Raw genomic sequence first — 21,368 nt, forward strand, 5'->3', positions numbered from 1 at the left:
AGGAAGGTCAGAGTACAGAGAGGTCAGCAGGCCCAATGGGCTCTTTGCCTTGTGCACTATTTTGTGTGCTCAGAGGACCATCTACCAAGGCACATTCCAGAATCTGCCTGGCAGGCTGACAAACCGTTTGCTGCTGACTGGCAGTCTGTGATCTTTCTACTGTTAATGGACTGAAGGCCATTAGCAGAATTGATTGCTGACCAGGAGACAGACAGAGCCCCTCCCAGTGATAGATGACACAGTGGCCAGAGTGGGGAAGGCCTGACCTTCACCTTTCCCTGAAGTGCTCTAGGTTGCAGCTAGGACACTCTCAGCAGATGCCTTTCTTTGGTTAATGAAACCTCAGCAGTTGAGGAAGAAGAAAAGCAGGGAAGAGATTGGGACTGACAAGGGACATGATAGGACAGTGTGAGGACCAAAAGCAGCATGGGAACAGGGAACAGAGTTGCTGAAATAGAATAGTTGGAAGAGCACATTTATTGTGTGTTAACAGTTAATCCCTGGAGAAGTTGAAGTCAGGATTAAGAGTTTGAAGGGTCCTGTCAAATTGGCCTTATTCCTGTGACTTCTACCTTCCCATTTCTCAAGGATGAGAGTACCTGCCAACTTCAGAGTCTTGCCCTGTCTAATGTCCACCTCTGTCCCTCCTGACTGAGAGAGAAGACATGCTGGTAGCAGCCCTGTCTCAGGGGTTAGAATTAGTCACGTGCCTGGATGAACATCACAGCTGGGGCTCCTGGACCCTCATCTGACTTTGAGACTCTGGATTGTGGTTCTATAGATCTACTGTTCTAGGCGATGAGTTTGTGCCTTCCTCCTCATTTTCTGTCTCATCATGCTCCAAAACATCTATCTTAGTTATATGGTGGCTGTGTGCTGTGGAGTAGGTTCCGACTCATAGCAACCCTCTACAGGGTTTCTGAGGCTATAAATCTTTACGGGAAGAGAAAGCCTCATCTTTCTCCTGCAGAACAGCTGGTAGTTTCGAACTGCTGACCTTAAGGTTCACAGGACTATTCGTAACCACTATGCTACCAGAGCTCTTTATCTTAGTTATACAGAGCTGCTATTACAGAAATGGAGTCCTGGTGTGGCACTATGGATTAATGAGCTGGACTACAAGGTCAGTTTGAATCGCAAGGTCAGTGGTTCAAGCTCACCAGCTGCTCCTTGGAAATCCTACACAGGATCACTATGAGTTGGAACCAATTCTATGGCACTTAACAACATAACAGAAATACCACAATTAAATGGTTTTAACAGCCAGGATTTTATTCTCTCACAGTTTGTCATTGTTGTTATGTGCTGTCAAGTCAGTTCCAACTCATAGCAACCCTGTATAGGGTTTTTCAAGGAGCAGCTGATGAGTTTGAACCGCCAACCTTGCTGTTCAAAGTCACCTTACTGCCAAGTGCTTATCCTACAGCACCACACCAGGACTCTCACACCGTAGAAGACTAGAATTTGAATTCAAAGCACTGGCTCTGGATAAAGGTCTTTGTCTTCGTTCAGTATCTGTGGGTCCAGCATTCCTTAGAATTCTCCAGATGTCTTGTCATCAATCTTCCTCTTGATCCAGGGGTTTCCCAGTGCACAGACGCCAGATCCAAAGGGTGCACTCCTTTCCTGGCTCTTCTATCTTGGTGGTAAAAGGTTCCTCTTTCTCTAGTCAAGTTTCTCTCCTTTTACCTCTTATAAAATAAAAGGTGTTGGAAATCTCCCATAAATCATATCAGGGTGGTGATGGGATTAAGGGTAGTGTATGGAGTCCTGGTGTAGAGCTATAGGATAAGCACTGGGCTGCTAATCACAAGGTTGGTGGCTCAAACCCAACAGTTTCTCCTTGTAAACCCTATATGGGATCACTATGAGTTGGAACTGACTTGATGGCTCTTAACAACAACTACAACCCTACCCTTAATTCTCTTGTTAATTTATCACATTAAATCACATTATTGGGGATGACTACATCTCAGCTGTGAAACCACAGAGAAGCCTGGTCCAGTCAAGTTGACGCAAAACCTTAACTGTCACAGCATCTGAGTCCAACCTGCTGCCATCTCCTATCTATGCTCCTCCCTGGCCTCAGTCCTATCTAGTAAAGCCAGAAACTAACCAGAGATGAAGGTGGTCTAGGTTCTGCAGCACATGGACAAACCACCAATGCTGATGGTTCCTAATGTAAATACCACCTAGCACTATTAGCTGGAAAATAGGATAAATTAGATCTGGAGGCAATAGTTTAGAATGCATCACCATTGGAATTGATTCCCCAGTCTGCCCTGCTATCCTTTTTGTGGTCTTCTTTTACCACCAGGCCAGTTCTTCAATGATAGAGTATTGAGACAGCAGAACAATGGGATACTGAATGGTTTAAAATCAGGAAAAGAGTGCACCAGGGTTGTAGTCTTTCATCATACTTATAATCTGCCTGCTAAGCAAATAATCTGAGAAGCTAAACTATATGAAAAAGAATATGGCATCAGGATTGGAGGACCAAGGGTGCCTTTTGTTGTTGTGTTGTTAGGTGCTATTGGGTTGGTTCCAACTCAGTGACCCTATGCACAACAGAATGAAATACCACCAGATCCTGTACTATCCTTATGATTGTTGTTATTCTTGAACTCATTGTTGTTGCCACTGTGTCAGTCCATTGCATTGAGGTCTTCCTCTTTTTCTCTGACCCTCCACTTTACCCAGCATGCTTTCCTTCTCCAGGACTGGTCCCTCCTGACAACATATACAAAGTACAAGAGATGAAGTCTTGCCATCTTCACTTCTAAGAAGTATCTGGCTGTACTTTTTCCAAGAAAGATTTGCTTGTTCTTCCAATAGTCCTTGGTACTTCCAATATTCTTCCCCAATTTAAATGCATTGATTCTCCAGTCATTTATTCATTATCCAACTTTCACATGCATATGAAACAATTGAATGTATCATGGCTTGGGTCAGACACACCTTAGTCCTCAAACTTATATCTTTGCTCTTTAGCATTTTAAGGAGTTGTTTTGCAGCAGATTTGTCTAATGCAATATGTCTTTTGATTTCTTGAGTGCTGGGTCCATGAGTGTTGATTGTGAATCCAAGCAAAAGGAAGCCTTTGGCAGCTTCAATCTTTTCTTTGTTTGTCATAATGTTACTTATTGGTCCAGTTTTGGTTGTTTGTTTTTTTTTTAAACTATTGCACATCACTCCTTTATTATACTGATCTGGAAAAAAGGCTTAGTACAATTACGCTCTCACTGGAACATGATTCAGAAATCACATTAAAAGACACATTTGGAGATGATAGTAGGCATTTCGCTGCTATAACAGTGAGGTAGGGAAGGATTCTAACACACAGCAGGGTAAGCCCTACCCCTTAGAAGTCAAAGAGCTGGTCCCACAGGGTGAAAGGAATGGCTTAGTTTCTGATGACCACATGTACTATTATTTCATCTGCCACTAGAAATCCCAGAAGCGTTTTCATTTTGTCTTATTTATATATTTTTTTCCTTTTTTAAAAATGCGTAACAACCTTCAGGATTGATCCCAACCTTCTGGGGTCATGGAGGAAATATATATTTTTTAAATTTCCACACAGGTTGTATTCATCTTCCACTGGAATGACTAGGGTGCCCCAGACAAGTCCACTGGCTCCTCACACCAGGAATAGGCTCTCTTGTTCCCTTTATTGGTCATAACCTAACACGGTTCCTCCCTAACCCCTACATAAGCAGGTCCTTGGTAAACAAACCCCAGAGTCACTACCTCTCATTTCTTGGATGAAAGGAGTCTTCCTCAGGGCCTGGGCTGAAGAGCATGCTCCAGAGGTGTCATTCAGATTAGTCTGTATGAAGGGAGAGGGTGCACGAGGCAAAATGACTGAAATAGGAGCCCGCAGTCCCCCACCTGCAGCTACAACAGAAGATGCCTACAGAAGTGGTCAGTGTGACATGTGCCTGGAGCAGTGCAGAGGAAGGGCACGGGCAGGGAGGGTACTCCTGAAGATAGGAGTCAGCCTGCATGCCTTCATTTTTTGACTTTGCCCTGGGCAGCCACAGCTTCATTGGCTTTACATACAGTCTCTTCCTCCCCCAGGAGCTGCATGGCCTTGATGGGCTTCAAATTCTTGTTAGACAACGGGAATATCAATTCCATGATAGCCTCTTCAGAGAGACCTTCCAGATGTTTGACAATGCCCCAAAGGCTATTGCCGTGGGCAGCAATCAGGACCCCTTTCCCCTCCTTGATCTGAGAAACTATTTTTTCATTCCAAAAGGGTAGGGCTCCGGCAATAGTATCCTTGAGACTCTCACAGGATGATAGCTGATATTCCGTGAGGTCTGCATACCTTCGATCCTTACTGATGCTGCTGTAGAAGTGGTGCGGCTCCATCGGTGGTGGTGGGACATCATAGGAACGCCTCCAGATCTTTACCTGGGTCTCGCCATGTTTGGCAGTAGTTTCTGCTTTATTGAGGCCAGTCAGACCCCCATAGTGCCGCTCATTGAGGCGCCAAGTCCTCAGTACTGGCAGCCACATCTGGGCGTTCGCATCCAGAACTGTCCAGAGAGTCCGGATTGCTCTTTTCTGCATTGATGTCAAACTCACAGCCAGCATCTCGCAGCGTCTGTCCTCCTCTCTTCGCTTCCTCATGCCCTGCTGGGCTCAGGTCCGCGTTGTACCAACCGCTGAAGCGGTTCTCCAGGTTCCAGATGCTCTCGCTGTGGCGGATGAACACTAGCTGGTAGGCGGCCTTCGCGGTAGGCTCGGGATACGGTGATGACTGGGGTCCATGGAGGTTTTGAAATCTATTGGTCCAGTTTTGAGGATTTTCATTTTCTTTACTTTGAGGCACAACCCATTCTGAAGGCTATAGTTTTTGAGCTTCACTATTTCAAATCTTCTTTGCTTCCACTCATCAAGGTTGTATCATCTGCATATGACAGATTTTAAATAGGTCTTCCTATTCTAATCCTGATGCCGCATTCTTCTTCATATAGTCCAGCTTCTCAAATTATTTGTTCAGCACACAGATGGAATAAATTTTGTGAAAGAATACAATCGTGTTACATACTTTTCCTGATTTTAAACCATTCAGTATCCCATTGTTGTATTTGAATGACTGATTCATGGTCTAGGTACAAGTACCTCATAAGCACAATTAAGTATTCTGGAATACCCATTCTTTGCGATATTGTCCATAGTTTGTTATGATCCACAGCTCTCTGCTGATCTCTACTTGAATACCTGAATACCAAGAAACATTTGACATCAGCAATGATATCCCTTGTTCCACATCCTCTGCTAAATCTGTCTTAAGTTTCTGGTAGCTGCCTGTTGATGTACTACTGCAACTGTTTTTGAATTATTTTCTGCAAAAGGTTACTTATGTATGATATTAATGATACTGTTCAGGATTACCCCATCCCACTGGGTCACTTTTCTTTGGCAATGAGCATTAATATGGATCTCTTTCTTTCAGTTGGCCACGTTGCTATTTCCAAATTTCTTGGCTTAGACAAGTGAGGTCTCCAGTGCTGCGTCAGTTTCTTGAAGCATTTCAATTAGTATTCTGTCGATTCCTGGAGGCTTATTTTTTGCCAATGCCGTCAATGCAGCTTGAACTTCTTCCTTCAATACCATTGGTTCTTGATCATATGCTACCTCTTAAAATGGTGGAACATTGGCCAGTTCTGTTTGATACAGTGACTCTGTGTCTTCTCTCCATTTTCTTTTGATGCTTCCTGCGTCCTTCAATATTTTGCCCATTTTTTTGTTGTTGTTAAGTGCTGTCAAGTAGATTCCAACTCATAGCTACTCCGTATAGGGTTTCTTAGAAGCAGTTTGTGGATTTGAACCACCAACCTTGCAATTAGCAATTCAGTGCTCTTCCTATAGCACCACACCAGAACTCCTCTTTGCTCCTAAAATCCTTCAATATTGCAAGCCAAGGCTTGAATTTTTCCTCAACTCTTTCAGTTTGAGAAATTCTGAATGTGTACTTCCCATTTTGGGAATCCTGGTGTGGCACTGTAGGATAAGCACAGGTCGCAAGACTGTTTGAACTACAACACTACAAGGTTGTTGTTGTTGTTAAATGCTGTCGAGTTGATTCCGACCCATAGTGACCCTGTGTAGGGTTTCCAAGGAACAGCTGGTGAGCTTGAACGCCAACCTTGCAGTTCAAATGACTTTGCAGTCTGACGCATTAACCCACAGCGCCACTCACCAGCTCCTCCTTGGAAATTCTATACTGAGTCTCTATGAGTTGAAACTGACTCAACAGAATTTAACAACAGCAACAACAATTTCCCTTTTGGTTTTTTAATTTCAGGTCTTTGCACATGTCATTGTAATTCTTGAATTAGTCTTCTCAAGTTACTCATTGAAATTTTCTGTTCAGATTTTTACTTCCAGTAGGTTTAGCTCCTCTGCATTAAAAAGCAAGTTTCAGAGTCTCCTCTGACATCCATTTTTGTCTTTTCTTTCTTTCCTCTCTTTTTAATGATCCTTTGCTTTCTTCATGTATGACATTCTTAATGGCATTCCACAGCTCTTCTGGCCCTCAGTTATCGTGTCTAATGCATCAAATCTGTTCTTGAGACACTCTCTAAATCCAGATGTATTTATTTCAGCTCTCATGGATTTGTTTTCATCTTATTCAGTCTTTACCTGAACTTACATAGGAGCACTTGATGGTCTGTTTCACAGTTAGTCTCTGGCCTTGTTTTGACTAAAGACACTGAGCTTCTTAATAGTTTCTTCCCACATATGCAGTCATTTGATTCCTGGTGAGGTCCACATGTATAGTCCAATTTATGTTGTTGAAAAAGTATTTTGCAGTGAAAAAGTCATTGTTTTTGCAAAATTCTGTTATGCAATCTCTAGTATCATTTCTATCACCAAGGTCATATTTCCCAACTACTAATTCTTCCTCTTTGTTTCCGACTTTTGCATTCCAATCAACAGTAATTATCAATGCAGATTGACTGCATGTTTAATCAATTTCAGACTGAAGAAGTTGGTAGAGTTCTCCAATTTCATTATCATTGCCTTTAGTGGTTTGTGTAAATTTGAATGATAGTGGTTGGTATTGACTTGTCTTCCTGGTAGGCATATAGATATTATCCTGTCACAGACAGCATTGTACTTTAAGACAGATCCTGAAGTGTTCTGTTTAACAATGAGTGAGACATTATTCTTCTATAACTTGGCATTCCTGGCACAGGAATCCTACGATTGTCCTATTTAAAACTACCAATACCTGTTGATTTCAGTTCACTAATTCCTAAGACAAAGGAGTTCTGGTAATGTAGGGGGTTATGTGTTGTACTGCTAACTGCTATGTCAGCCACTATGAGGTAGAAAGATGAGGCTTTCTGCTCCTGTAAAGATTCACAGCCATGGAAACACTATGAGTTGAAACTGACTCAATGGCACACAACCACCACTTCCACCAATACCTAAAATGGAGTCTTGGTGTGTTGTTGTAGGACATGCCCTGGACTGATAACCACAAGATCAGCAGTTCTAACCCACCAGCTGTTTCTCATAAACCGTATGAAGAGTCACTATGACTCAGAACTCACTAGACAGTACTTAACAGAAACAAAAATGTGTTCTATTTAATTTTTTATGACTTCCAATTTTCCTAGATTCATGTACTTAGTACATTCCAGGTTCTGAATATTAATGTATGTTTTTGACTGTTTCTTCTAATTTTGAGTTGTGTCTAATCAACAAATGATGGCCCCAAAAGCTGCCCCATCCACATCATTAAGGCCAACTTTACTTTGAGGAGGCAGCTTTTTCTCAGTTGTATTTTGGTACCTTCCAACAACCTGAGGGGTTCATTTTCTAGCACTATATCAAACAATGTTTCATAGTTATTTGTAAGGTTTTTAGTGACTAGCCATTAAGACCACCACTCCCCTGTCAGGTTGTCATACTGTGGTGGCTTGTATGTTGCTATGATTTCGAAAGCTATGCCATGGCTATTTTAAATACCAGCAGAGTCACCCATGGTGGACAGGTTCCAGCTGAGCTTCCAGATAAAGACAGACTAGGAAGATGAAGAGATGAACTACTTCTGAATACTTAGTCACTGACACCTTATGATTAATAGTAGAACACTGTCAGCACCGGAATATTGAATATTAAAGCATGATAAAGAACACGGGAATATTGTCAGATATAGGGCTGGAAGACAAGCCCTTCAGATTGGAAGACACTCAAAAAAACTCACTCAAAGTAGAGTTGACCGTCATGATGCAAATGTAGTAAAGCTTTCAGGACCTTCATTTGCTGATAGGACACGACTCAAAATGAGGAGAAATAGCTGTCAATATCCATTAATAATCAGAACATGGAATGTACAAATTAGGAATCCAAAAAATTGGAAGTTGTCAAAAATGAAATGGAATGCATAAACATCAATATCCTAGGCATTAGTGAGCTGAAATGGACTGGTATTGGCCATTTTGAATCTGACAATTACATGGTTTACTATGCCAGGAATAACAAATTGAAGAGGAATGGTGTCACATTCATCTTCAAAAACAACATATCAAGATCTGACTTGAAGTACAATGCTGTCTGTGATAGGATAGTATCTATATGCCTACAAGGAAGAGCAGTTAATGCCACTTTATTCAAATTTATGAACCACCCACTAAAGCCAGTGATGATAATAAAATTGATGAAGTCTACTAACTTCTTCAGTCTGAAATTGATCAACATGCCTTCAAGATGTATTGATAGTTACTGGCAATTGGAATGCAAAAGTTGGAAACAAAGAGGAGGGATAAGTGTTGGAAAATAGGACCTTGGTGATAGAAATTATACTAGAGAGGGTATAACAGAATTTGTTAAAACCAATGACTTATTCACTGCAAATACATTTTTTCAGCAACATAAAAGACAACGTGGACCTCACCAGATGGAATACAAAGAAATGAAATTGACTACAGCTGTGGAATGAGACCATAGATAAGCTCCATATCATCAGCCAAAACAAGGCCAGTGGCAGGCTATGCAATAGACCATCAATTGCTCATATGCATGTTCAGGCTGAAGCTGAAGAAAATTAAAATAAGCCCACAAGGGCCAATATATGATTTTGAACATATTCCACCTGAATTTAGAGATCAATTCAGGTGACATATTGAAGAACAGATTTGATGCATTAGACACTAAAGACCAAAGAGCAGAAGAGTTGTGAATGACATCTAGAACATCACACAGGAAGAAAGCAAAAGGTCATTAAGAAGATAAGAAAGAAGGAAAAAAGCAAAATTGATGTCAGAAGAAACTCTGAAGCTTGCTCTCCAACATAGAGATGCTAAAGCAAATGGAAGAAATGAGGAGGTAAAAGAGCTGAATAGAAATATTCAAAGGGCAGCTCAAGAAGGTAAAGTCAGATATCATAATGAAATGTGCAAAAACCTGGAGATGAATATCAAAAAGGAAGAACATACTCAAGATTTCTCAAGCTGAGGGAACTCAATTAAAAATTCAAGCCTCAACATGCAATATTTAAGTGTTCTATGGGCAAAATATTGAATGATGCAGATAATATCAAAAGAGGATGGAAGGAATACAGAGTCACTGTACCAAAAAGAAATAGTTGATGTTCAACCATTTCAAGAAGTAGCATATGATCAAGAGCCAATGATCCTGAAGGAAGCAGTCCAAGGTGCATTGAAGGCATTGGCAAAGAAGAAGACTCCGAGAATTGATGGAATATAAATTGAATTCTTTCAACAAACTGATGCAGCACTGGAGGCACTCACTCATCTATGCCAAGGAAATTTGGAAGACAACTACCTGGTCAACTGACAGGAAGAGATCCATACTTGTGCCCATTCCAAAGAAAGGTGACCCAACAGAATGTGGAAATCATTGAGCAATATCATTTTTATCTCATGCAAGTAAAATTTTGCTAAAAATAATTTAATAGTGGCTTCAACCACACATTGACAGTGAAGTTCCAGAGGTTCAAGTAGGATCAAGAAGAGGATATGGAACGAAAGATTACATTGCTGACATCTGATGGATCTTGGCTGAAAGTAGAAAATACGACAGATGTTTATTTATGCTTTATTGACTATGCAAAGGCTTTCAGTTGTTTTGATTATGACAAGCTAAGGATAACACTGTGGAGAAGGATTATTCCAGAGCACTTCATTATTTTCATTAGGAACCTACACACAGACCAAGGGTCAGTTGTGCCAGCAGAACAAACCATGATGCTCCTTGGAAACCAGTATGGCCAGACTCATTTCTATACTTTGGACATAACATCAGGAGGGACAAGTTCCTGGAGAAGGATATCATGTTTGGTAAAGTGAAGGGCCAGAAAAAAAAAGGAAGAGACCCAATGAGATGGATCGGTAAAGTAGTAGCAGCAGTGGGCTCAAACATAGTAACAATATGAGGTTGACACAGGACTGGGCAGTGTTTCATATTGTTGTGTATAGGGTCATTATGAATCAGTACTGACTCACTGGCACCTAATAACAACAACAACAACTATTCAGAAGTGATGAGCCCTTCTTACTTCCTAGGTTACCCGAGGCTTAATAGAACCAATCAGAAATGTTCTCTGTGAACAAAGATGTTTTAACTCCTTGGTATTCTGAAGCTACTGCTTGGAGGCCAGTTGGTTCTCTGTCTGGATGTTTGTTCTTTCTAAACAGTGTTGCCTCTGTCCTTTTCAGTTCTAAGTTCTGAATGAGAGACCTCAGCCCTTCTTAGTTCTAATCAACCAGCAAGATCTCAGACTTAAGCATTTAAGTAGCTCTGGCCCTGCACTCTAGGTTCCCTGCTTAGGTGACAAAGCCTTCCTTAGAGTTTCCATCTTGCTTGCTGTGCCCTGGCTTCCTGAATGCAGAGCATAACCTAACTAGCTCTTGCCAAGCTATCTCCCAGGGACTGAATTCTATTCCAGGGCCAGGGTGTTACTACTTACTGAAAAACTCACTTGGTACTGCTGACCTGCCTACCTCTGATTAGAACCTGCACTTTATTATTTCCCAGTTACCTTTCTGTGGTAGGTAGAATTCTGAGATGGTCCCCCAAATTCCCACCCCCCTGCCGTAAACAGCCCACATAACCCAACATTCAGTGTGGGTGGGACCTGTGGATATGATGGGATATTACTCCTGTAATTATATAACATTATATGGAAAAGATGATGGGATTTTGCAGATGTCACTAAGGTACCAAATCTGTTAATTCTGAGTAATTATATAAATAGTGGGCTTGACCTAATCAGTCAAGTCCTTTTAAAGTAGGTCTGTTTCATACTAAAAGAAACATTCTTTGATGATTACTAGGGGTGCAAGGGAAGGGATAGTAATTCACTTGCTAGAGTGTATTGTTGTTGTTAAGTGCCATGGAGTAGGTTCCTACTCATAGTGACCCTGTATAGGGTTTATGAGGAGTGGCTGGTGAGCTTGAACCGTTGACCTTGCAGTTCAAACTGACTTTGCAGTCTAGCTCATTGGTCCACAGTACCATATCAGGTGGACACATGTTAATCCAGGTGACAGGAAGGGCAAATCTTAAGAAGGTGATGGTGGTTATGTACCGTGGAGTCGGTTCCGACTCATAGCGACCCTGTACAGTGTTTCCCAGGCTGTAAATCTTTATAGGAGCAGAAAGCCTAATCTTTCTCCCATGGAACAGCTTGTAGTTTCAAATTGCTGACCCTGAGGTTAGCAGCCTGATTCATAACCACTATGCTACCAGAGAGGAGGGCAATATATAAGAAGAGGGAGGTTGGTAGAATAATGAAGACAGGTGAAGACAGGTAGGCATGCAAGTGTGAAAGGGGATAGAGGTAAATATACACAACTTTGTAACAACAGTGTTCTGTGTGAAGATATGTGGACAGTGATACAGGCTGCATGGATATGAAGGAAAAGTGGGATATCTATGTATCCCACAAATATATGAGTTTGAAAAAGGGTATTTGTACATAGGTAACCACAGGGAGGAAGCGAGACAACTGTTGTTGCATGGAGGAGATGGCAATCATTGAAATGAAATAAATCATATGATTTATTGAATGTAAAACTGATGATCTTGTCTGTAAACATTCACCAAATTTACAATAAAAATAAAATTAAAAACAGAGCAAATTTGGAGGTCAGGCATGGAAGAAATCAATCATTTAAAGCAGCAGTGGCAACAAATGCTGTGTTTGTCTTGAAGAAATATCTGCTACGTGGTGGGAAGGTCATGTGGTAGGGAATGACATGTGGCCTCTAGGAGCTGAGCTCCTCAGTCCTCCAACCTCAAAGAACTGAATTGTGCGAACACCCAGTGAGTGTGGAGGGGGACTCTGAGCATCAGATGAGAGCGCAACCCAGAGACACCTTGTGAAACCCCAAGCAGAGGACACAGCTAAGCCGTGATCATAAAGCCACAGAATCTGTGAGATCATAAATGGGTGTTCTTTTAAACTGGTAAAATTTGTAGAAATTTATTACACAGCAGTAGAAATCAATGAGCAACCAGCTGTCCCATGTATTGGTGGCCCTGTTTCCCAAATTGCATTCTACCCATTATATTGAAGAGCCTCCCAACAGTCATGCCCCAGACTGACTGTGGGGTCTGGTGTCCCTTAGGATAAAGCCAGTCTCAAACTGCAGACCCTGCTTCTCGACAATCCCCTTTCTGCTAGACTGACATGTGTCCCAGCACAGTGGCAGATGCTGAATGCTGGTGCCATCCTCACCCTAATGTCTCCAGGAACACTGTAAGTGGTAGGTTGGGTGACTCTCACATCTCTCAATCTCCTGCCAGTATTTTTAAAATTTGAAATCTCTGATAGCTCAAATTGTAAACCACAGGTAGAGACAAAGGAGTAGGCAGAAGGAGACCAACTGAGATGAAGGTGGTCTTAAGAATCAGGCTATCACTCTAAGACAGTGGGTTTCTGAACAGTGAGCCTAAGTAGAATCAGTGCTGCTTCAGACAGCCTTTGACTGTGAGCTTGTCACAGCTCCTGATCGCAAGCAAGTGACCCCAATGAGTTAAATGTCCCCACCTCCACTGGGTAAAAGAGAAGAGGCCAGAATGTAATAGAGGTAAATATTGTAAATCAATGGTGCATGGAGGGAATTGTAATCATTGCAATGAAACAAAATATGATTGGTTGAGTGTAAGGCTGATGATCTGCCCTATAAACTATCATTTAATGCACAATAAAAACTTAAAAAAAAAAAAGTATGAAAAAATCTGAAGCTAGCCTAAGATTCATGTGAGACAACATGAAGAGTTTCAATTACTCTAGAAAATGGTATAATACTTCCTCAGAAAGTTGAAAATAGAAATATCTTATGACTTACCAATCACTCTACTTAGTATATATCCTCAAGAAATACAAGCCAGATATACACACCAATGTGCATTGCAGCACTATTCACAACAGCAAAAAGAAGGAGACAACCTAAGAATGGATAAACAAACTTTGGTACATACATATAATGGAATGCTATGCAACCTTGAAGAATAATTATGAACCTGTAAAATACTTCATAACATGGATCATCAACCTGGAGGACATCATGCTGAGTGAAATTAGTCGGTCACAAAAGGACAAATGTATGAAACCAATATTATAAAAGCTTAAGGGGTTTCCATACTAGAAGAAGCATTCTTCGATGGTTACCGGGGTGGGAAAGAGGAGATAGTAATTTATGGGCTAGAGGGTAGACAAAAGCTTGATGATCAGAACTTGACTGTTGTTGTTGTTGTTAAGTACTGTGGAGTCGGCTCCGACTCATAGTGACCCTGCACAGGGTTTCTGAGGCTACAAATCTTTACAGGAACAGAAAGCCTCATTTTACTCCCGCAGAACAGCTGGTAGTTTCAAACTGCAGACCTTGAGGACTAGAGGAAGATTTAAAAAAAAAAAAGTTTTTGATAAAGGAAACAAGCATAAATTGCTACAATTTGATGAACTTGACCTATGCTTATGTATGTAGTAGCTCAAAATACCAACTGAGAGGGAAGGAGTCTTCATATCAAGTATCAATCCTATCTCCACTATATATAGGTTTGATAGGGATGGGCAACTTAGACATTGGCTACCTAAAAGGTGTGTGGGGAAGGACAGATGACTATAAAGGCATGAAGTGACTGGCTCACAAGTTTTCAATAAGGAGTTAAGTATTGAAGTGTACCAGGGAAGGTAGATTCCACTGAATAGTTTTCATCTTTTCTAGATGGGTCTGGTGAAAAGAGATTGTGATAAGATTCTTATGATTCAATAGTGAGTAACTGTTATCATGACTAACTGTGACTTTCACAACAGTAAAGATAGTTTTGTAATAAGTGGAGAGTAGTTCTTCTTACAGTCCAGGAACAGAGGATTCTAGAACCATCAAGGGAAAAGAGCATGAGTGGACTGTGGGACCCTATCCAGAGAAGCACCAACACAGACATGGAGGCAGAGATGAGGACATGGAGAAATAGAGCAGCTGAGGACTCTAGACTCATGGAAAGAGAAAGACTATGTGCTAGCTAGCAGCCAGGAGGCAGGCTTGCAGAATGTGTCCTTTGGTTGTTAAAATGATTATATATTCCTGAGTGCTTTTGTGAACATAAAAAAAGCAAAACAGAGGGAATAGAATACTGTATGGAGGTTATTGTCATCATTGCAATGAAATAATGAGTGTAAAACCAATGTTCTCCCATGTAAAGTATCACTCAATTCACAATGAAAACTTAAATAATTTTTTAAAAGGCATAGGCTGAATGGGTAAAGGAAGGAAGAAATATTTATGTGTTTGGCTGTCTTGTAGATATTGGTTTCCCCTGCATTGTTGTTGTTGTTGTTAAGTGCCGTCGAGTCGGTTCCAACCCATAGCGACCCTGTACAGGGTTTCCAAGGGTGTAAATCTTTACGGGAGTAGAAAGCCTCATCTTTCTCCCGCGGAGCGGCTGGTAGTTTCGAACCGCTGACCTTAAGGTTCGCAGCCCGATTCGTAACCACTACGCTATATGTGTGATAGAAATAAATATTGAGAATTATGATTACAGAAAACTTGTAGGCCCATCTTCAGCCTATAAGTGATTGGATTTGCTAAAAGAGGAGTTAGATTTTGCCCAGGGAAATAGGTTTCTTGTTAAGCTTTTGTGGAATATGGGGCCTTAGGTGGAATCCTCAGTCCCACCCAGAACCTTCTACGTTGGAACAGTCCCACTTGAAAATATATGCAGACCAATCCAGAATTTCTGGAAAAACAGAAGATTCTACTGAAAGAAAGACCTTCAGAAAAAAAAAGTGAACTATTTGGCTGTTTGAATTTCAAGCAAGCTGTCTGCTTTGGAGGTATTATGGCAAGGAAAGTCTGCCCATCAGGGAAAACCCCCTTCTAGGACTACAACTTAAAGGGAATCCATAAGTAGTCTAACATGCTTACTGGTAGCCATCTGGGTCTGCTTGAGAATGGAAGTGGGAGAAATGCAGCAATGAAGACATGGGCTGAGTTTGGCCATGTTCCACTGGCACCCATTGACCTTGAAATGATAGAAGAGGAAGGGTCTGAAGTTTAGGGAGATGTGTGAACTCCTGAGTTTACCTAGCTCCTGGGGGCTAGGGCTGAAAGTAAAGTGGCCAAGTGGTCTGAAATACAGGGAGATGTGCGTGAACTCCCAAACTCCCAGCTAGTAACCATTTGACCTAGCTTGGATGGCAAGCTGACCAGAACACAAACAGATGAAGATATAAATATTTGATTGTGAACAAGTGTAAATTGATACAATTTGATGAACTTGACTTTTGCTTATGGAATGGATGTTGTTGCTGTTGTTAGGTGCCATTGAGTCAGTACCGACTCATAGCAACCTTATGCACAGCAGAATGAAACATTGCCCAATCCTGGACCAACCTCACTACTGTTATCACGCTTGAGTCCATTGATGCTGCCACTTGGCCAATCCATCTTGTTGGGGATCTTCCTCTTCTTCTATGACCCTCCAAAATTCCAATCGGAATGGAAGGATTCTTTATATCAAGGAACAAGTTTGTTTCCTCAGTGTACTGGATTGATAAAGATGGGCAATTTACACTTTGGCTTCAAAAAAATTGGGGCTATAAAGGCATGAAGTGGCTGACTTACAGGCTTTCATGAGTGTATTTAGGTTCAGAATAAGTGGGGTAAGGTAGAATCCCCACTGAATAGTTTTCCTCTTTTCAAGATGGAACTGGTGAAAGGGAGGGTGGTGGTGACGCTGATAGGATTTTATTATTTCAATTGTGGTTAATTGTGATTGTCACATCTATAGAAGATGTGTAACTACAAGGAGAGAGTAGTTATCTTTCATTTCAGGAACAGACGATTCCAGGGCCATCAAGAAGGAAGAGCCTGAGTGCAGCATGAGATTCCTATTTAGAAAATTGGCATCAGAGATGGTGACAGAGGAAGTGGTATGGAGAGACTGAGCAGCTGTGAGCTTTAGGCCCATGGACTGAGTAAGGTTGTGTGCCTGTAGATAGGAGGCTAGCTTGCAGAATGTGCCCTCTTGACATTTAAATGAATATCTATTTTTTGTTTTGTAGGTATACATTAAATATTTTTATTTTCTTCATTTGTGAAATATAAAATGTAAATGACGAGTCCTGGTGTAGCACTCAATGACAAGGTTGCTTTGAACCATAAGGTCAGCAGTTCAAACTCACCAGCTGCTCCTTGGAAACCCTACACAAGTTCACTATGAATTGGAACTGACTCAACAGTACTTAACAACAACTGGGAAGAAGCAGCAGAACTGTTGTTGTGATAATGGGATTGTAATCATTGAGATGAAACAAAGTGTATAATTTGTTGACTGTAAAGCTGATGATCTTGTCTGTAAATCTGCACTCAATTCACAATAAAATGCTTTAAAAAACTCAAGAGAAAAGTAATTGAAACATAAGGTTTATTCTGAACAGTTATTGTATATGCAATAGGGAGAGCATTCTGATTACAGAAAAAGCAAATGGTTCTAAGTAAGCTGTTGCAATGAGGTTTATAAAGAGAAGAGAAGGGAGCAGAATAGAAGATCAGCCATAGGTTAATATTAACGTGATCGATTGAATCCGGCCCGCTCTCTTTCTTAGCTCAACTGATATCTGTCACAAGGTAATAGCTGGCCCTCCACCCACCTATAACCATGGTATCTTTTAAAATTTAAATTATGTCTGCCTGGCTTTAAATAGAAAGGAAATGATTATCAACTTCTACTGAAAATAGCTACTAGTAGAATTTGGTCAGGAATTTTAGTGCTAATATTTGGTTTCATGTGTTACAGAGTCTGCAAAACTAGAGAGTCTGCTTACAGTAAAAGCAAAAGAGGTTTGTTTATAATAGAGCAATTTACAAATTGGAGTGGTAGTGGTGGTGGCTATGTGCCGTGCAGTCGGTTCTGACTCATAGCGACCCTGTACAGGGTTTCCGAGGCTGTAAATCTTTACAGGGGCAGAAAGCCTCATCTTTCTCCCACGGAACAGCTGGTAGTTTCGAACTGCTGAACTTAAGGTTCGCAGGCTGATTTGTAACCACTACGCTACCAGAGCTACAAATTGGAGTAGCACAGAGCAACCAGGCAGTTACAAAATGCTCCAGTTAACAGGAGACATTTACAATTGAAAAGCATAAACTTCTTAGCAAAATTATTTTTGGCTGACCTCTGGACTTGTCTGGACTTGTCTACGCATAGTCACATTTGTTGCAAAGATAGCTTCCTCAGACCTTACCTGGATTTGCCCAGAATTGTCCACATAAAGTCACAATGCTAGTTCAGTAAACTGTTGCAATTAATACAAGGGTTATAGCTTTAAAACAGAAGCAAGAGTACAAATAAAATGCAGTTCAATTCGTCCCTACATTAGCCATTTCATGGTAGATGCCAAGCACTCTAGATTTTGAAGTGCCCTTACACTTTAAAGCAGAAATGGGGCCTGAAATAAAATGAAGTCTATAGCACTAAGATGGGGTCCACTTCAATCCAAAATAAGTCATTTCTACGTATACTGAATGCCTTAATTTTAGAATACTTATACACATCTGATAAAATGGAATTTGGCCTATCTTTGTCTTAGCCATCAAGAGTCTCAAACACCTTTGATTTTTAAATACTCCCATACATCCTTTTCTTTTGATCAAGTCCCTACTAAGAGGCTCTTATCACCACAGCTGAGTGTCCTTTCTTCTGTAAAGCCTTATCTTGAAGTTGATAGGCCGCTTCTCATCAGGTGAAGCTTTTAAGACCTCAGATACTACTATTAGGAAGTCCTGGTGTGGTGCTGTAGGTTAATGTGCTAGACTGTTAAGTTGGTTTGAATCGAAGGTTGGCAGTTCGAGATCACCAGCCGCTTCTCAGTTGATTCCGACTCATAGTGACCCTGCACAGGGTTTCCGAGGCAGTAAATCTTTACAGGAGCAGAAAGCCTCATCTTTCTCCTGTGGAACGGCTGGTAGTTTCAAACTGCCGACCTTGAGGTTAGCAGCCCGATTCGTAACCACTATGCTACCAGACCTCCTTATACAGGGCACTTAACAACAACATACTGCTATTTATAATTGCAGCTAGGCACCATCTAATGTATTTTCTTCACCTCACCCTGCTAATAGGCCTCATTTTCACAGGGACTAAGTTAGGCTCCGCAGGAGAAAAATGAGGCCTTCTGCTCCCGTAAAGGTACAGCCTCTGAAACCCTGTACAGGGTCGCTATGAGTTGGAACCGACTCCACACACATAACAACAACAACAATTTAGGTCTAAAGGTGTGTTAGGGCCAGGTTAGAAGGAATGGCAGTAAGGAGTTCATCCTAAGGGGCAGGGTCAAATCCATCTGACATTCTATTTTCCTAACAGATTGCATGTTGCACGGCATGAGGAGTGGCTGACTGTTTACAGATTTTGGAAACATACTTCATTAAGCATCTAGTAAGATTTATAAAGATTACAATAATTGTTAAAATGATAATTCCAGTCTGTACAACTTTACATAGCCAGGCACCAATACCTTTAGGTATCCATCTAAAAAACTCTGAGAAAGAAAATTCAGGCATGGGAGATAATTGAAAAAGCAATTGCAAACATATATCAACAGGGAGCTGTCAGAAACTGAAGCTGGATTTAGAAGATTTAGATTTAGAGATAATATTGTTGATATTAGATAAATCTTGGCTAAAGCAGAGAACAACAGAAAGAGGTTTGCCTGGGTTTTATTGACTATGCAATGACATTTAATTGTGTGGCTAATAACAAACTATGAATAACATTGCAAAAATGGGCATTACAAAACACTTAATTGTGCTCATGTAGAACCTGTACATAGGCCAAGTGGCAGTTTTTCTAACAAAATTGTTGTTGTTGTTAAGTGCATTTAAGTTGGTTCTGACTCATAGTGATCCTTGGAAACATAGGGTTTCCAATGAGCAGCTGGTGAGTTTGAACCACCAACCTTGTGGTTCAAACCGACCTTGTGACTTTATCCTCCAGCACCACACCAGGGGGTTAAAATTAGGAAAGGTGTGTATCTGGGTTGTATTATTTCACCATGTTTATTTAATCTGTATGTTAAACCAAATAACTGAGAAATTGGATTATATGATGAGGAATTTGTCATCAGAACTGGAGGAAGATTCATTAATAACCTGAAATTTGCAAATGACACAACCTTGCTTGGTGAAGGTGAAGAGGACTTGAAGCACTTACTTGTAAAGATCAACAACTACAACTTTCAGTATGGATTACACTTCATATAAAGAAAACAAAAATGCTCACCACTGGACCAACAAGGAACATTGTACTAGATGGAGAAAAGATTGAAGTTGTCAGAGATTTCATTTTATTTGGATCCACAATCAGTGCCCATGGAAGCAGCAGTCAGAAAATCAAATGACATAGTACTTTGGGCAAATTTTCTGAAAACGGTATCTTTAAAGGGTTAAAAAGCAAAGTTTTCCTTTTGAGGACTAAAGGGCACCCAACCCATGCCATAGTATTTTCAACCACCTCATATGTCTTCAAAAGCTAGCTAATGAATAAGGAAGATTGAAGAAGACCTGATGTAATTAGATTATGGTTTTGGCAGGCAATACTGAATATACAATGAAATACTAGCAGAATGAAGAGATCTGTGTTGAAAGAAGTGCAGCCATAACGCTCCTGAGAAGCAAGGATGGTGAGACTGTTTCTTGTACTTTGGACTTGTCATCAGGAGGTTACCTGGAGAGGACATTGCAGGGCAGCTAATTATTTCTTATGGCCATTTCAGCCATATTGTTCCATTCTGTGATGCACTGTAAATCCTAGCCTCTATGCCTGTGATTATGGGGTCCTGGTATGGTGCTGTGGGTTAGTGCACTGGACTGCAAAGTCCGTTTGAACTTCAAGGTTGGTGGTTCAAGCTCACCAGTCACTTTTCAGAAACCCTATTCAGGGTCGTTATGGGTCGGAACCAACTCGACAGCACACAACAACAACATGTCTGTGATTATGGACCCATTTTGAAGTGAGTTGCTAATGAGGCAGAATTAAGGTGTGACAGAATTCAAGCACCGTAACTGCAAGGTCAGCAGCTCAAATCCACCAGCCTCTTCTCAGAAACTACACAGGGTCACTATGAGTCAGAATCGACTTGACCACATTTAACAACAACAGCCTGGAGTAAGGACTGGGAGTGTGGTGGCCCCATCGGATAAGCCCTGGACAGTGAGCCACAGAGCTGGCAATTCAGTTCACCAGCTGCTCCATGGGAGAAGGGTGAGGCTTTCTGTTCTTTCAAAAGATCTAAAGCCTTGGAAACCCTATACAGGGTTGCTATGAGTCAAAACCAATTCCACAGTGCTTAACAACAACATCATAACAAAAAGGAGTAAGGATTAAGATGGTACTAAAGATTAAGGATGTCCCTACCTTATTGGAGGATGTGATTCAAGCCACCACTTTAGTTTTCCTTGATCTGGTGTAGCGCTGTAGGATCAGAACTGTACTGTGAACCACAAGGCCAGCAGTTCAAACCCACCAGTTGCTCCTTGGAAACCCTATACAGTGTTGTTGTGAGTCGGAGCTAACTAGAAGGCACTTAACAATGACAACAGATTCAATACATAGGACATAGGAGTGCCTTGGTAAAGTTCGCACTCTTGCTCTGGATCGTGCATCTGGCTCATCCCACGGGAACTTCAGTTCATGGGACTTGTGGCCTGTCTCCTGACCTGATTGACCAGTTCCCACAGCCTCGTGCATCAACAGTCTGTCATCTGACCTGTTGATTTGGAATCCTCGCCTCCGAATGATCTCTGCATTATGGATTCGGGGCTTGCCAGCCTCCACAATTGCACAAGACATTTCCTTTGACATGTGAGTTCAGTGAC

The 21,368-nt window shown here is 41.2% G+C and overlaps 1 pseudogene; it reads right to left on the reverse strand.

The window, feature by feature from the left end:
* Window positions 1–4,011: 4,011 nt before the first annotated feature.
* LOC102834709 lies at window positions 4,012–21,342 on the reverse strand (annotated as a pseudogene).
* Between the last annotated feature and the right edge of the window lie 26 nt (window positions 21,343–21,368).

Source organism: Chrysochloris asiatica, unplaced genomic scaffold, assembly GCF_000296735.1.
Source record: "Chrysochloris asiatica unplaced genomic scaffold, ChrAsi1.0 scaffold00122, whole genome shotgun sequence".
NCBI classification, from domain to species: Eukaryota; Metazoa; Chordata; class Mammalia; order Afrosoricida; family Chrysochloridae; genus Chrysochloris; species Chrysochloris asiatica.